The sequence below is a fragment of the Dama dama genome, chromosome 20 (assembly GCF_033118175.1).
Source record: "Dama dama isolate Ldn47 chromosome 20, ASM3311817v1, whole genome shotgun sequence".
In the NCBI taxonomy this organism is placed as follows: domain Eukaryota; kingdom Metazoa; phylum Chordata; class Mammalia; order Artiodactyla; family Cervidae; genus Dama; species Dama dama.
This window is the reverse complement of record NC_083700.1, coordinates 81,879,313-81,897,080: the sequence shown is the minus strand read 5'-3', so window position 1 is coordinate 81,897,080 and position 17,768 is coordinate 81,879,313. Positions and strand designations below refer to the sequence as shown.

Below are 17,768 nucleotides of genomic sequence, written 5' to 3'. Positions count from 1 at the left end.
CTATAAAATTTCATTTAATTAAGGGGCTTCCATTTCTGCTTGTAGATATTTTATTCTTGAAATGCTGATGGCATTAATAGTAAATCTAAGAGAATCAAACCTCTGCCTGTTTTGTGCCATTTCAGCACTAACCCAAGGAGAAAAACCCTCAAGGAAATTAATGCTTCCCTCAAGCACGGTAGGAACACGGAGCTAACACATTGCCACATAACCTGGTTTCACTGACTTTCTGAATTTTTGTTTTGCCCTTTTTATTACATGTTACACTGTATGGCTAAAATCAGAAATGCAATTAGGAGGATGTTTTCTCAAAATCTGCAGAGTCTGGCCAATCAGATAACCTTGCAGTAGAAACATTATCCACCAGAGACTTGCTTGTTATTCACAAATAGGTTATCTTTTATCTCCAGGCTTTCATTAGTTCACTAAATGTTGCTGAACACCTACTATGTGCCAAGCATTGTTCTAGTGCTGGGGATAGAGTGGTGAAGAAACAGGACGAAATCCCTGCCCTCCAGTTACTTTTTCACATAAGGGGCGTGTAGGTGCCTCTGGAGCAGTGAGTTTTGTGCAGAGTCTGAGCCTTGGGGTGGGCTGGCCACAGCAGGGGCACTTAGATATGAATTCCCTGGATATTGACGACTGCTCACTTTGAGTTATGTAAGCAAGTTGAGCCATTTGTAGTGTTTTGCTCCTGTTTTATGTGTGGAGTTATGGTTAGTGTTCATTGTCATTGTTTCTCTGCTCTGGCCCATCAAGGTGCTTGGATTTGTGGTGTAAAGTCAGTGCTGATTGAATTCATCTCTTCTTCCTATTACTGCCAGCCCTGGGCTTGTTTCCTATTCCTGCTGCATTATCACAACCTAATGATGGACATGGGTTTGAGTAAACTACAGGAGTTGGTGATGGACAGGGAGGCCTGGCGTGCTGCGATTCATGGAGTCGCAAAGAGTCGGACACGACTGAGCGACTGAACTGAACTGAATGGTTTAAAACCACACAAATTTATGTTCTTACAGTTTTGGAGCTGGGGAGTCTAAAAACCAGCCTGGTGTCGACAGGGCTGGACCATCCAGGGAGACCCTTCCTTGCCTTTTCCAGCTTGTGGAGGCTGGTTTGGTATCTGGCTCATTTCTGCATTGCTCCAGTTTCTGTCTCTTTCTCCCAGGTCTTTGTCGTCCTGCCTCTCTCCTGTAAGGAACCTTGTGATTACTTCATTGGGCCTTCCTGGATGATGCAGGATAACCTCTCTACTTCCAAATCCTAAACTGGATCACCTTGTGTTGTAGTCACAGGGTCTGGAATTAGGATGTAGCCCTTTAAAGGTGCAGATTGGGAGGGGACAGGGGGCGGTCATTCAGCCATCCACACCCTATCAGGGAGTCCAGAGTCCCTGGGTTCATTGGCAAATAAGTCAGTTTTGTTGAGTTGATCCTTATGTTGTATGAAACCCAATCCAACAGAGCATACTCTAAAATGCAGGTGTTGCTAACCTGGCAAGGTGGATTATACTTGCTTTACTACCTGAAAACCTCCTTAAGACTCAACTCAAAACCCCCTCCCCCTGGAAACCTTGCTGGGCTTCTTTGATGCTCTTCGTTTGTTATTCTCTGCCACCCTGTGTGTGAGTGACTGCGGGACCACATCTTCCTGTTGTAATTGTGTGGGTTTACTTGCAGCCCACTGCCCCCCCATCCTCTCTCCTTCCCCTAAATGGTGTGCTCTTTCCAGGAAGGTATTGTGTGTGCTGGACACACGGAAGATATTTGTTTGTTAAAAGTTTCTCTTTTAAAAATGATTGGAGATTCTCCACTGTCATACATTGAAAAGAATTGTTTTCAGTGTGTGTTACTTAATTCCATTTAACAAGCTCTTCACTAGAAGTTGGAAGATAGAGTGTGGCCGATAGAGTGTGGCCAGCCTGGGCTCTGGACGGACTGACATCCGGTGGCTTGTCTAAATTGTACGTCACACCATTAGGACACCTGACTCTGAGTTCATGGATCTTGGGGGTGCTTCTTTGCAGGTGAATGTAATCCTGGAGTTACGTGCCGTTCTTTCCTCTGTGTCACCGTGCATGTGCATGCTCAGTTACTCAGTTGTGTCCAATTCTTTTCAACTTCATGGACTGTAGCCTGCCTGGCTCCTCTGACCGTGACATTTTCTAGGCAAGAATACTGGAGTAGGTTGTTGCCATTTCCTCCCCCAGGGCAGCTTCCCAACCCAGGGATTGAACCGACATCTCTTGTGTCTCCTGCGTTGGCAGGAGAATTCTTTACCATTGGCACTACCTGGGAATCCTTAAATCCATATTTCCAAATATCCAGAAACAAGGTAGGTTCTGAATATTTGGAAATAAGGATATACATAATGGTGAAAGACTGAGTGAATCTTAAAGTTCTAAAATTAGTTTCACTCACCAAAGAACTGTGGCCTGGTCACTTTTAGGATTAGCTTCATGGAGTCAGATTTCTGGTGGCAGAGATATTTTATGTTAGTTTTCAAAAGGAGCATCTTCCTGTGTAGAAAAATCTTTGAGTCCTATATGGTTGTGGTTGGAAAATCATTTTGCCTTTTTTTACAGTATCCAGGCTGATTTTTTTTTTTCCTTTGTAAGTGGACCTTGGGTTTTCTGGAAAGCATGTAATTTTCATTTTTTTTTTTTTCCACCTAGTGGTGCTTAATGATACCATGTGAATTTTTATGGTCCCAGCTGCACTGAAGTGTGTGCCCTGAAATTTCAGCTGGATTAAGAATGTACCTTGGTGTGAGGGCTGAAATTGGAGAAATGGGAGAACACAGGGTTGGATCTATATATGCTGCAATTAATATTGATGAGTGGGCAAAAGTCCAGCATTATCCTACGGGGCTTGGCTAATGTTCATTGCAAACCAGTGCAAAGGAGTCCTTCCCCTGCAGGTGTGGATAGTTTAATTTAGTAGGTGGATTAGGAAAAGCTCGGGGTGTTTTCTTGTGTTTCCAGTTTACATCACACAGTGAACACTAACCTGCTACATCAGGTGCAGCCCATCCGTGAGTGGTGGTAACGGGTATCCTGAAACTTCGCTAACCCCCCTCAGTATCTCCAGGGTCTGGCATCATGCCTGGTACATAGTACACACTCAGTAGCTTTTGTGAAATGAATAGGAGAATGAAGCAGTGGTCACTGAGGCAAGGCCCCTTAGAAATACTGGCCTCTGCTTACCTCTAGCCCTCTTACCCCCTCCCACCTTCTGGCCATAGTACACTATTTGTAGCTTGCTAAATAGCTCACATTCTTTCTTGCCTTTGGAACTCCGTACTGTTCATTCCCTCTGCCTCTGACTACACCCTCCCTAGCCCCTTAGTCTGACGAATTCCTGCTGAAGCTTTATGATTTAGCGCCTTCTAGAAGACTTAAGAGGCGTCCCTGCTGGTATCTGAGTGAAGAAGGCCTGCTTCATTTTTCATACCTCTGTGAACCTTTGGATACCAACAGGAAGCTGCTGACTAGTGGAACTGTTGAGATCTGTGTCTGGGCCTTCTTTTCAGTAGAGTGTGAAGCACTGGCAGGGGCTAGAATCATTTGGATTATATCTCCCAAACTCTACTTTATTGGTGCTTTCCATTTCAGAATGGCTAAGACGTGACTAGGATAACAGAATGGAAGTCGTCAAGTTAGCAGCAGGCTCTACTGTGTCTGCAGAGCATCAGAATAGAATGGATGATGAAGGAGAATGGTCGGTGAATTACCTGTACCATAGGGTCTCAGTAGGCAAAAAGAAGTTGAGAAACTGAAGCATTCCCTTTCTAATGAAATCTAGAAAAGTTTAGTGTATAGTAGATGCTCAGCCAACATTAGCTGAGTGTGGAAGAATAAATAAATCAAGTTACTTTTTTCTTTCTTTGGGCTTTATGTTAAGATTTAAAAACAGTCCTTAGAGAGTCTCTTCCATTCTGCTTCTTTTTGTGCACATAGTCCTAACCTCAGCCTATACTTAATGTTTTTGCTAAGACTGACTCATCTTGTTTCTGATTGCCTTAGTGATATGAGACTCTGGTATCCACGGGAATGGTGTTAAGGCTGTATTGCTTTCATGCTTAGGAAAATGTAAACCAGAAGGGCCAGCTGTTGGTACTGGTACCAACTAATTCCTGAGAGCTATAGGGCAATCTCATTCTTATATTCTTAAGCCAGTGTGGAAAACAGCATAATCTCCTGGGAAACTAATCAGCTTTCGTGACAAATAGATGTGATTCAAATCTTGGGTCTGCTGCTGACGGGCTGTGTGACTTTCGGCAAGTGGTTTAACCTCTCTGAGTTTCTTCATCTCTGTTTTTTCCTGTTTTATAAAGTCCGGGTGGGGAACCGTATTAACTCTACAGGGCTGTTTGACAAGTAGAAATGATTTTGTAAGTGTCCCAGACTGTGTTCGATTTTCAGTAAATAGTAGATATTAAGACTGCTGTTACTGCTATAAACCAGGTTGGCTACAGGCCCTCCAGAGTTTCAGTAGAGACAAGATTAGGGCTTCCCAGATGGCCCAGTAGTAAAGAATCCGCCTGCCGATGCAGGAGACATGAGAGATGTGGATTCAATCCCTGGGTCAGAAAGATTCCCCTGGAGGAGGAAATGGCAACCCACTGCATTATGCTTGCTTGGAGAATCCCATGGACAGAGGAGCCTGGTGGGCTACAGTCCATGGGGTCACAAAGAGTTGCACACGACTGAGCGCACGTGCGCGCGTGCACACACACACACACACACACACACACAGAGGGTCAGGGTGGGACAACTGGGTTACATTTAGATATACTCTGTGTGTGTGCGATGGAGATTTTCCTTTTTTCCTTTGAGGAGAATTCAGGTTGTTTTAAGAAGGGAACTGACGGTGTCTTCCTTATATTCTGGGTGTTTCAGAGATGGCTAAACATTGGTACTAGTTGCTAAGGAAGAACTTGAAAGATATGGATGTTAGGGGCCTGGGGGTGTTAGGGCATGGGCGCTGACCTGTGCTCCTTGGGGCTCAGCTCCGAGCTTTCTGCCGAGTCCCTTTCTTGCTGTGCCCTTCGTTTCCTCCCTGGGAGCCGAGCAGACAATTATCTCTGGCCTCTCGTGTGTCTCCTTTCCAGGCAGGTGCTTCTTCCTGACCAGGAGTTGGCATGGGTGGCCCCAGCTGGGCTGGTGTTATTGTTCCAAAAAGTGTCAGCAGAGAAATGGCTGGATGTTGGAGTGTCCTTTGTGATTTAACATTTTGGGGGATCCTTCTACGATCCAGAGTATCTGACCCCAAGGTCTTCCAGCTGAAAAATTCTGTGAGTGGAAACACTTTGAATAAACGTAAAGCCAAGAAGGGATCTTCAGGATAAATTTAAAAAATTCTCATCTGGCTGGGCTATAGCAACTGCTTATGCCACTGGACTTCTTCGGGGTATTGATAATGCTTGTCTTTGAATGGGGCATGAATTTCCCAGCTTCCTAGGAACAACAACAACAGCAGTTCCCCCAACAAACCCCAGGGTGTGTGAAGCGCCTGCTTTCTTCTCGAAGAGCTGATCGAATACTCTTCTGTGGGCTCAAGAGCTATCAGCGGTATTGAACAATTAGACTGGAAGGAAGGGTTGTGAACAGTTGTTCCCTAAAGGCTTGGAAATTAACAAAGGCCATATTAGTAAGTCCCGGGAGGAGGAGTTGAAGAGAATGGGGGCTGGGAGGAACAATTCACAAGTGGAGAGGGTGATTGGAGGGGTTTGTTTCCCAGATAGTTTTCAAAGAAAAGATTTGTATAGTTTGCTGTGGGACTGAGAACGCAGTGCAAAACCAGTTGATGTTCTTTTTTGTCCAACAATTACTTTCTCGGGCATCTTCCTTTTAGGCTAGCAGAGCGTCTTCCTTCCTTTTGCCTGGCCACTGACAGTCAGAACTTCAGGGCTTTTTGCTTCCCAGGGCTCAGGGCAGGGTAGAGAGAAGGACTTACATAAGAGGGAATTGACATTTTGCAAAATTTCGTGAATTTTGGCACAGACAAGGAAAAACCTTCCAGTGCATAGTGAAGATTCGGGTTTTCATTTTCGGCTCGGGGTGATTGATTTCTTTCTTTCATGGGGCTGATGGAGGAGGTCAGTGTCTTAGAAAGGGAAGAAGCCAGGGAAAAGGAGAAAAGAAAGAGTGAGATTTATGACCTTGTGGATCCTCGCTTTTATGTCTCGTAACCATTCCCAATACTGGAAGTTCATGACACCCTGAGAAACAGCCCTGGAACTCGGAGCAGTGATCTGCATGCAAAGGAGAAATTGAAAAGTCCAGCAACTGCCTTGATTGAGAGTCACAGACAGTCCCGCTCTGGATCCTGAGTGTTGCTTTTCTTTAGTTTGTCCTCTCTGCTCTGATTCTGGTGTTTCATGGAGTTACGAGACAGACCACCCAGGGCCACTCACGTTATACCCGGGATGGTTGACGATGGTGCTTAGAGAGGAGTTATTTCAACAATGGGACTTTTCCATTATTCTTTCTGTAATCAGCCCTTCACGCTCAGCACATGGAAACCTTCGCATCTGTCACCAGGAGTACAAAACTGATAAGGTGTTGCTGAGAGCCCCTACCCTGGTCAATCCCCTGAGATAACAATAGAAGATCTTAAAAAGTGTAAGGATCTTCTTCCATTTTTATTTCATATGGCCCCTTAGGTAACATGACCCAATGTGGCCATTAAATGACCCTGCTTACACTTGGATTACTTGGTACAAAGCAAATTTATGGTTGTTTATTCTCTCCTCCTATCAGCTATTAGTGCCTAATCATATGGTCTATCGATCATGAGATTAATCGCCTGCTCAAAGAGGCAGCAGGTCTTGTGGAATGCTGCACTGCGCCAGACTGAACTTCAACCTTTTATACAAACTGGAGGAGTCAAATCATCATTCACTGCCTGAAGCCCGTGGTCCCTGGGCCTCCTGAACCCCAGGAGGTAAATCCCTGCTTTTTCAAACAGTGTACTTTGCACTTCCTTTCCTGTGTAAAACTTTACTTCATTGATTCAGGCAGGCACTTGTAAATAAAATCCTTTGCAAGGCATCCTATAAATAATGACCTAAACTGAAAATATGTGGGCTTTCTTACACAAAGCCCCATAGTGCTGCCATAATTAAAGGTCTGTCAGTATTTCTATTAGAAATTCTCATTTTGGAAGATTTATAACTAGACCATTAAAGTTTTGGGCTAAGACTTTCCATGAGTATCATGATTTGAGACCTTTTTCCCCCCCTCCGTTTTGTGGAATATGTTTCTTTAAAGATATAAATTATAAAGCGCAGGAACATTATGCCATAGTAGTCTGTATCTGCAGAGATCGAACTCTTTAATAAAAACTTGAGTACGGCACCCTCTAAAGTGGCCACTGTTCCCCTTCGCTGTGTTCTCATTTGCAGTTGATGAGAACAGAGCATCGTTGTCCTGTTTGTTCTGTATTATCACGTTTGTTTCCTGGTCTGTCTCCTCCTCTATGGAGAGTGAGGGCAGGGTGATCTTAAAGTCATTGGTCTTTCTAGCCTATTTATCAGAGAGCCTAGCTGGATGAGCTGGGTTTGTTCAGTAACTGCCTTGAAGGATGGGAATCTGGAAACTTCCCTTCCAGTCCTGACACAGTTGGTCAAGGTGGGGAGTAGATACAAGCAGTGAATTTAGGCAAGTCACTTGACTTCTCCGAAAACAAGCTTTCTGAACAATGAAATGGGTGCATTGGGTTCAGGGCTGGTAAATCAGTGTTCTGTGAGTTGAATGGTGCCAGCCCAGTTTTCAATCATTTGAATCCGAATACCTTTAGGTGAAATCTGATCTTTCTAATTTGCCATAATCCCCACTGTTCCCTGTTGTATTATCCTGTATCAGCAGCCTGCTTTAACCTGCCTGCTAGGTCTGTAAGTGTTTAAGATTCCTTGTAGTTACAGAGTTATAATGTGATCTATTGTTGTTACAGTGGGGTTCGAAATCTGAGATGCAGGGGAGCTGAGGATGCCTTTGACTGTAATTTTACTTCTCTAACTTCTTTTTATCAACAAGAACCTCAAATACTACTTTTTATTTCATTTTGGAAAACTTCTGTTTTCCAGACAGACTGTATTGGTTAATAATTAATTTGCTTTCCCATTTTTAAAGCAGATGGACATCTGTAACTGAGCACGCAGATACAAACGAGCGGAGAGTATGAAATAGTTTTCGTGTGATGAATTGGATGATGTTTTAGCAAGCTTGTGCAGTTGTTTTGTGCATAAGTATATAGTTTCTCTTCGAGGTTTTGATATACTAAAAATAGCTCCTAAGCCTTCCTGCCATTTTACACACCCAAGGGTCCGCGGGTGAGTCCCGAGCACTTAGCTGCTGCTTCTGTGTGTTTCTGGGCCACTGTTGTCCTCCGAGTTTCGAGTAACTTGCTTGTCTCCACATGCAGTCCATGTCTTAATTGTCTCACTACAGGTCAGCTTAGAGAAGTCTCTATAAAACCTGGTTTTTATTTTCCATAAGAGGAAAAGAGCGTCCTAATATGAGTTTACCCAAAGGCCGTCGTTTGCATTTTCTCCCGTTTGTCAAGAGCATTTTGGAAGATTTGTCAGCGAGAGAGGGAGACAGTTTGATACTTGACTCCCAAGCTAAGGAGAAGCCTTTCTTTCATCTCAGCTGAGGCACTGTTGGATATTGAAGGTTGAGAATTTAAAAGCACATATTTAAATAGAGCAAATTAAAGATCTATAGCATAGAAATAATCTGCATAAAAACCAGTCTTGAGGCTTGACCTTTGGTGCTTGAAGTTGTCAACATCTCACAAAAGTAAGGGGCTTTTGAAGGTAGCAACCGGGTTTAAACCGATCATCATGTGGATACTATTAATAAGAGGAGGTGGTGTCTGCATTGTGGCTAAGAGCTTAGGCTCTGGAGTTCCACTAATTTAGGTATAGTTCTGTCTTGGTTCCTTTTCGATTCTCACTTTGGAGAGGTTCCTTAACACTCCAGCAGCCTCGGTCTCCTCATGTGTGAAGTGGGGATAGCTTGTTGTGAGGAGAAAATGAGAGCACTTCACACAAAAGATTTATCTTGTTGGTCACAGAATAAATAATGCTAATTATCATTATGCTAAGACATAATTGAAATATATTTCTGAGCTTTGAATTTTTTTTTAAACAGGTTGAAGTTATGCTTTTTTAAAAATTGGCTGCACCAGGTCTTAGTTGCAGTCTGTAGGGTTTTACTCATAGCAAAATCTTTTACTTATTTTTTTTAATTGCAGCATACAGGGGTCTAGTTACCTGATCAGGAATTGAACCCCAATACCCTGCATTGGGAACGTGGAGTCTTAACCATTGGATACTGGGGAAGTGCCTAAAGATGATGCTTTCTTAGGTGTGTTCACACATGCCAGGTCACCTACCTACATTTCCAGGAAATCTTATGTTTTAGCTGTCCTGCTTTCAGTGTTTTCAGGAAACAGATGATGTTTAACTTTAGAAGTCTAAGGCTGAAATCTTCTCTGTTACATTTTCTTCTCCCTCCAGATCAATCCAAATTAAAGTTTCATTGCAGGAGTTTCATGGACCCTTATTAGCATTAATTATTGTTGGTGTGCTGGTGAGAGTCCTAAAGTGAGTGCATTAAGATTTAAAACCCTTGAGAAAACTTTAAACCCTCATAGATTGACAGAGCTGGAAGGGACCTAAGCCATCATCTCCTCTAAGCCCCATTCTACAGATAAGGAAAGTGAATTTTACAAGGTAAAATAGGTTTTGAACAGGGACTAGCCTACCTAATGGCTTTTTAATTTGTACTCTCCCTGGAATCTGCGCTCATTTGGCATGTTATGATTATGTTCTTATTGTGGGAATTGTATGTATTTATTAGAGGCCATTGAGATGTAGCATTGGGCATTACTTCTGTGGCAAAGGCATGGGGGCAGTAATCATTATTAATGGATTCCATTATTTGGGAGAGCATTTTACTGACTAGAGAAAATTCATTGCATTGATCCATTGTGCCACATTTGTATTATACCTGGTAGTTTAAAATGATATCCTCCAAACTGGGAGGCTGAAAAATTGTCCAGTCTTGGCAGTCATCCCATCGGCACGACCTTCCTTTTACTACTGAAAATACATAGTTCTGCTGAAAGAAACCTTTTGACTGGTCCCCAGTGCCCTGAATGTGTTTAAATCCCTCACTGCTGAAATAGGAGGATTACTACTGCTATCATTGTTCTAAAACAAACTTCCCTTTGGACGATAACAGCAGCGGTAAGTCAGATGTTGAAGAAAGTACCAGCTTAACTTCAGTTTGCTTTAAAAGGGCTTCCTCTTTAATTGACAAGTGTCATGTGTAATAGAGCATGGCAACTCACATAGAAAACCATGGGCTGGGCTTCCCGCTGGGGTTGGAGTTCTTAATGAACATACAAGTGAATACACTGAGGCAAAAAATTAAAGCGCCCCAACTGTGGGCTATTCATTCTGTTCACTCTGGCCAGCGTGGCGATCGGCAGCAGCTACGCCAATGGCCAAAGAGACCTGTATTGGTCATGTGGCTGTTTGGTAGTCGTGAGCTAGGGTGACTGTGGTCTTTACTAGTGATATTTTGAATAACAGCACAGATCTAGTGTCATTGCTAAGGGATAAATATGTATTTTTTTGTTCTAGTTTTTTTTTTTTTTAACGTTAAGATAATAAGCTGTTTTTGGCACCTGCAACCTTTTCACAGAGTGGTGGTTTTCTGGAGCTCTGGACCATTTGCTATCATTTGTAAGTTCTTTCACTTAGTAATTCCCTTTTCCTTCCCTTCACTCCTTCTCTTCACAAAGAGAACAGAACCGATTTTTCAGAGGTGATGTTTACAGCAGTTCAACACACTCGAATAAGCACTTAGAATAATGTCAACGGGGGGGAGGGCATATTATTATCAAATTAAGTAATGGATGGGCAGTGATATTTTATTTATTAAAGCTCGTCTGAGTACCATTGGAAACAGAGTATGTTGGTTCTGAAGTGCACAGATTAGAAAGGAATGTTGAGTTTGGAAACGTGGCAGCCTGCAGCACTGTGTATGGTTTAAATTAAACCTTTTTTTGGAAAGCAGATTTGCTCTAGGCCACATTTAAGGGAAAAGCTACAGCAGAGTGAGCTGGCTGTGGTTTTTCTTTTACTCTGTAACCGGCCCACTTTCCCTTGTTTTAACACAGAAAAAAGACTTTGGACTCCTTCAGACCAACCACAGAGCTTCTCTGCTGACCACAAAAAGGAAGCTTGGCGTAGAAGCCATAGGATTAATACCCACTGTCTCTTAACCCAACAGAGTGTGAAAACTTTTATAAGAGATTTCTCTGGGCAGGCTGACACTGTAGTTGGACTTGAAACATTTTAAATCAAGAACAACTTTGAATTGCATTATGCCACACTGCTCTGTAAATTGTTATGTGCGATCTCACTGTTAAAAGTTATTTACATGAGCCCCCAGGTTTCAGAGGGATAAACCACTAACAGCTTTGTGTATCTTGAGGAAGAAACACAAGGAGGATTAAAGATAGGCTTATGCCAAATTATCTCAGCGTAGGTAGATCACAGTCAATCAGATTTTATTGTTCCTGGACAAATGGAGACAATTGGCTCTTGGTGGAAAAGCCTTTTAATCTTTGAAAATAATAAGATGAAGATTGTGGATTCTATTAAATCACTTGATCAGCTTTATTAATTCATCACATTGTTTTTCAACTAGGTGAGAAAGCTTCCTTTTAGTAGATGTGCATCTTTCTAAAATAATCATTTGTGCATTGCAGAGGTGTTATTTATTATGCTGACCTACTCAGGGATTATGAATGGTTGTTTCTGTGTCCTCAGTGTTCATTTTAATGATTGGAATCTCACCACCCCGATTAACTCATCGTGTGTTTGCACATAGCCACTCTGAAATGACCAAACAAACAAAAACAAAACCAAAAAACCCTCGTGTGTTTTTCACTCCTCCCAATTCCTAGGATTGATATATTTTAAAAGAAATCATTTGCATTTACATTTTGCCATGCTGAATTAAACAGCTTTTCACAGGTACACTATATCAGCGGTCTGGTTTCTGTTCAACAAAGAATCTCAGTTGAAATAATGGATTTGAAAAGTTGAAGGGAAAAACTGGCATACGTGTTTCGGAACTGTGGTCTTACAGTAACCACTGAGTTAATCCTTGGTTGACGGAGTGTCGCGAGAGGGGTTTCTTTGCTGTCATTAGAGAAATTGGTCTGTATAACACTTCCTGTGTGTGAAGAAATGCAGTTGTCATCTTGCCTGGACCATTAAAACAGTATTTAAATACTTCCAGTTGTGAGGAGCCTTGCGTCTTTTGTGGTTATTTTCCCAGGTGCCTTAGGAGCAGCTGTTTTGTGCTTTCCTGAACTTAATAGTTGAAGAATGTGGGAAAGAAGTGGTATACTCCCTGGGTAAAGTATTTTAGCCACCCTGGAGTAGTTGCATTGCATCTTGATCATCTGGGTAGAATTCTACTGTAACTAATTGAATCCATTGATCACTGTCTTGTTTTTTTTCCATCTTCTTCTCAGAGGATTCATTTCATAGGGGTCTATACATCAGTCAAGAAAATGACTACAGAGGAATTACCAAGACTGGTAATAAAGGTAATTTAACCTGGTTTAATATATTTTTTTAAGGCAAACACTCTTAAGCGTCCTTTCCCTGGTGAGAGTTAGCTTCTTAATTAGGCTCTGTTAGAAAACAAGTCAAAATAGGACACTGACCAGTACTTTCAGAGAGGGAGAGAAAAGGGGAGAAAAGGCATCGATCTTGGAATTAGATGACCTGGTTTCTAGGCCTGTCTATACCAGGGCTTTTCAAACTTTAATGTGTATATGAAATCAACTGGGGAGATTGTTAAATTGCAGATTCAGAGTCAGTGGGCCTGTGGTGCACCCTGAGAGTCTGCAAGTTTCTCTGCAAGAGTCTAACAAGCTTCCTGGGATGTCCATGCTGGACCCCAGACAACACCTTGAATGCGAAGGAGCTGATCTGATGGAGCACTTAACTAACTTTGTGGTTTTGGATACACCATATAACGACTCTACCTCTCTGCTTCCTAATCTCTAAAATAGGGAGGTTAATTTTTACTCTCCCTGCCTCATCAGATTGTTATGAGAATCAAATGAGATAATGTAGATGAAATTTTAAAAGGCTGTGTAAGTAGAAGACATCTAGGATCTTTGTTTATAGATAAAGGCATTCTTGGAATACCTTTCCTCAAATCAGTGCGAGCTGCTCTGTGATGAAAAGCGCCCTGAATTGTGAGAGGGGCTGGAATCCTTCCTTCCCTTACATCTACTCTGTGCTGCCTTTGGCCACATCAGGCTCACCCTGCAGGTCCCTCACAGTCTCATCTTTAAAATAAGGGCTTGACCTGGATTAGCGGATCTCTCAAGTATGGTCTCAAGACCAGCAGCATCAGCATCCCTTGGGAACTTGCTAAAAAGGTGGATTTCCTGTCTAAGTTTTGTGTAATCTCATGTCTCATAGGCTCAAAGAAGAGTTTGGGGTTCCCCCACGGTGTTCACTGAGAGTGTGGGAAGGTGGGATGAACACCTGGGGGTTTAAGCTTTACCTCCCTAGAGGTCAGAATAGAATATTGCTGTATTGACCTATACCTTTTCAGCTAATCCCAGATTTGGGGCTGCTTCAGTGACCCATGAAACCTGATTGAGACAGAGCAGAACGTGTAGACCCAGGAGTTCTTGTCCATCCTCCTCTTTGCTCTCCTGCTGCCCCGATGCTTGTCAGCCTAACCCAGTACTGTCTTAAACACTTTTCAGAGTTTTTAAGCACTTTCACAAAGGTGACTGCAGTCTGTTTGCGAAGGGTAGATAGGCGTGAGATGAGAACCGAGAGTAAAATACATGATTGTCATAAAGTCACTTACAGTTAGACTTCACATACTTGCAGTTTTAGAGTTTGTTTGTTTGTTTTTATATTAGGAAATGCATCTGAAAATTAGAAAAAAGCAAAACCGGCTTCCGGTTGTCCAAAGTAGATTTTATCAAGTTCAAACTAAAACTCATGAGCTTTATGCTCAGAAGAGACTCTCAGTGAAGCCTAACAATATCTATACAAGTCTCCACAGCAGCAAATAAAGCATAATGGGTAGCTGCTTGAGTCTGGTGAGTGGAAACAAACAAGAGGTGTTAGCTGGCAGCTGAGCAGTGAGGAAAGAACTTGGAGACTCTGTCAAAAGTAGAGCAGACAGGAGGGTGAGATGCATAGTAGCTTGAGCCCCTCTTTCTATGTGCATATAGATATACATGTGTATGCGTGCATGCATGCTAAGTTGCTTCAGTAGTGTCTGATTCTTTGTGACCCTATGGACTGTAGCCCCCCAGGCTGCTTTGTCCAAGGAATTCTTTTTTTTTTTTAATTTTTAATTTTATTTTTTTCCCCAATTATTTTTATTAGTTGGAGGCTAATTACTTTACAATATTGTAGTGGTTTTTGCCATACATTGACATGAATCAGCCATGGATTTACATGTGTTCCCCATCCTGAATCCCCCTCCCACCTCCCTCCCCATCCCATCCCTCTGGGTCATCCCAGTGACCAGCCCCGAGCACTTGTCTCATGCATCCAACCTGGACTGGCAATGTGTTTCACACTTGATAATATACATGTTTCGATGCTGTTCTCTCAGATCATCCCACCCTCGCCTTCAAAAATATGGAACGCTTCATGAGTTTGCATGTCATCCTTGTGCAGGGGCCATGCTAACCTTCTCTGTATCGTTCCAATTTTAGTATATGTACTGCTGAAGCGAGCACTGTCCAAGGAATTCTTTAGGGAAGAATATTGGAGTGGGTTGCTATGCCCTCCTCCAGGGGATCTTCCTGACCCAGGGATTGAGCCCGCATCTCTTTACATCTCCTGCATTGGCAGGCAGGTTCTCTACCACTAGCTCCACCTGGCATATATGTGTGTGTGTGAGCAATACAGGAATAAATATGTATGTACAGTGCATATGAGTATGAAAGGGAAGTGAAAGTGTTAGTCGCTCAGTCATGACTGACTCTTTGTGACCCCCATGGACTGTAGCCTGCCAGGCTCCTCTGTCCATGGAATTTTCTAGGCACAAATACTAAAGTGGGTAGCCATTCCCTTCTCCAGGGGATCTTCCTGACCCAGGGAATGAACCTAGGTCTCCCACATTGCAGGCAGATTCTTTACTACCTGAACCACCGGGGAAGCATATGTGCCAGACATCCTGGAACGTGAAGTCAAGTGGGCCTTAGGAAGCATCACTGCAAACAAAGCTAGTGGAGGTGATGGAATTCCAGCTGAGCTATTTCAAATCCTGAAAGATGATGCTGTGAAAGTGCTGCACTCAACATGCCAGCAAATTTGGAAAACGCAGCAGTGGCCACGGGACTGGAAAAGGTCAGTTTTCATTCCAATCCCAAAGAAAGGCGATGCCAAAGAATGCTCAAACTACTGCACAATTACACTCAGCTCACACGCTAGTAAAGTAATGCTCAAAATTCTCCACGCCAGGCTTCAGCAATACGTGAACCATGAACTTTCACATGTTCAAGCTGGGTTTAGAAAAGGCGGAGGAAACAGAGATCAAATTGCCAACATCCACTGGATCATCGAAAAAGCAAGAGAGTTCCAGAAAAATATCTATTTCTGCTTTATTGACTATGCCAAAGCCTTTGAATGTGTGGATCACAATAAACTGTGGAAAATTCTGAAAGAGATGGAAATACCAGACCACCTGACCTGCCTCCTGAGAAATCTGTATGCAGGTCAGGAAGCAACAGTTAGAGCCGGACATGGAACAACAGACTGGTTCCAGATAGGAAAAGGAGTATGTCAAGGCTGTATATTGTCACCCTGCTTATTTAACTTATATGCCGAGTACATCATGAGAAATGCTGGGCTGGATGAAACACAAGCTGGAATCCAGATTGCTGGGAGAAATATCAATAATCTCAGATATGCAGATGATACCACCCTTATGGCAGAAAGTGAAGAAAAACTAAAGAGCCTCTTGATGAAAGTGAAAGAGGAGAGTGAAACAGTTGGCTTAAAGCTCAGCATTCAGAAAACTAAGATCATGGCATCTGGTCCCATCACTTCATGTGAAATAGATGGGTGAAATAGATGGGGGAACAGTGGAAACAGTGGCTGACTTTATTTTTCTGGGCTCCAAAATCACTGCAGATGGTGACTGCAGCCATGGAATTAAAAGATGCTTACTACTTGGAAGAAAAGTTATGACCAACATAGATAGCATATTAAAAAGCAGAGGCATTACTTTGTCAACAAAGGTCCGTGTAGTCAAGGCTATGGTTTTTCCAGTAGTCATGTATGGATGTGAGAGTTAGACTATAAAGAAAGCTGAGTGCTGAAGAATTGATGCTTTTGAACTGTGGTGTTGGAGAAGACTCTTGAGAGTCCCTTGGACTGCAAGGAGATCCAAGCAGTCCATCCTAAAGGAGATCAGTCCTGGGTGTTCATTGGAAGGACTGATGCTGAAGCTGAAACTCCAATACTTTGGCCACCTGATGAGAAGAGCTGACTCATTTAAAAAGACCCTGATGCTGGGAAATATTGAAGGTGGGAGGAGAAGGGGACGAGAGAGGATGAGATGGCTGGATGGCATCACCGACTCAATGGACATGAGTTTGTGTATACTCCGGGAGTTGGTGATGGACGTGGAGGCCTGGTGTGCTGCAGTCCATGGGGTTTCAAAGAGCCGACACAACTGAGTGACTGAACTGAACTGAACTGAGTGCATATGTGGGCTTCCCTGCTGGCTCTGACGGTAATGAATCTGCCTGCATATATATAAAGATAAATATATATGGTATACAAATGGATATATATGTATAAATATATGCATATTTTTCTGAATTCTCCAAGTTTATTTTTTACTCTCAAGTTAAGCGGCATATTTAATTTTATATACATACATACATACATACATGTATATTCTGTATACTAATATTCCTAAATAGTTCTTTTGGTATTTAATGAAATACTCTCATGTAACTCATATGCTTAATATCTTCAGGAAGAGATCAAATTATGCTCTGTATGTAAGAATATCAGTTTAAATTATGGAAGGTTTCTCCTCAAAGTGAGTTAATGTAGAAAACAAATAGTCATTAGTGGAAACAGTGGCAAACTTTATATTTTTGGGCTCCAAAATAACTGCAGATGGTGACTGCAACCATGAAATTAAAAGACGCTTACTCCTTGGAAGAAAAGTTATGACCAACATAGACAGCATATTAAAAAGCAGAGACATTACTTTGCCAACAAAGGTCTGTCTAGTCAAGGCTATGGTTTTTCCAGTAATCATGTATGGATATGAGAGTTGGACTATAAAGAAAGGTGAGCGCTGAAGAATTGATGCTTTTGAACTGTGATGTTGGAGAAGACTCTTGAGAGTCTCTTGGACTGCAAGGAGATCCAACCAGTCCATCTTAAAGGAGATCAGTCCTGGGTGTTCATTGGAAGGACTGATGCTGAAGCTGAAACTCCAATACTTTGGCCACCTGGTGAGAAGAGCTGACTCATTGGAAAAGACCCTGATGCTGGGAAATATTGAAAGTGGGAGGAGAAGGGGACGACAGAGGAAGAGATAATTGGACGGCATCACCGACTCAATGGACATGAGTTTGTGTATACTCCGGGAGTTGGTGATGGACATGGAGGCCTGGAGTGCTGCAGTCCATGGGGTTGCAAAGAGCTGACACAACTGAGCGACT

The 17,768-nt window shown here is 42.6% G+C and overlaps 1 protein-coding gene and 1 non-coding gene across 4 annotated transcripts in view; one reads left to right on the top strand and one right to left on the bottom strand.

Annotated features, from left to right (window-relative positions):
* NFIA (nuclear factor I A) overlaps positions 1-17,768 on the top strand; it is a 402,591-nt gene that overhangs the window by 68,587 nt on the left and 316,236 nt on the right. The window lies entirely within an intron of this gene.
* On the bottom strand, positions 14,710-14,816 carry LOC133041764 (U6 spliceosomal RNA). Its single transcript, XR_009689339.1, has one exon. It is a non-coding gene; the product is annotated as a U6 spliceosomal RNA (small nuclear RNA).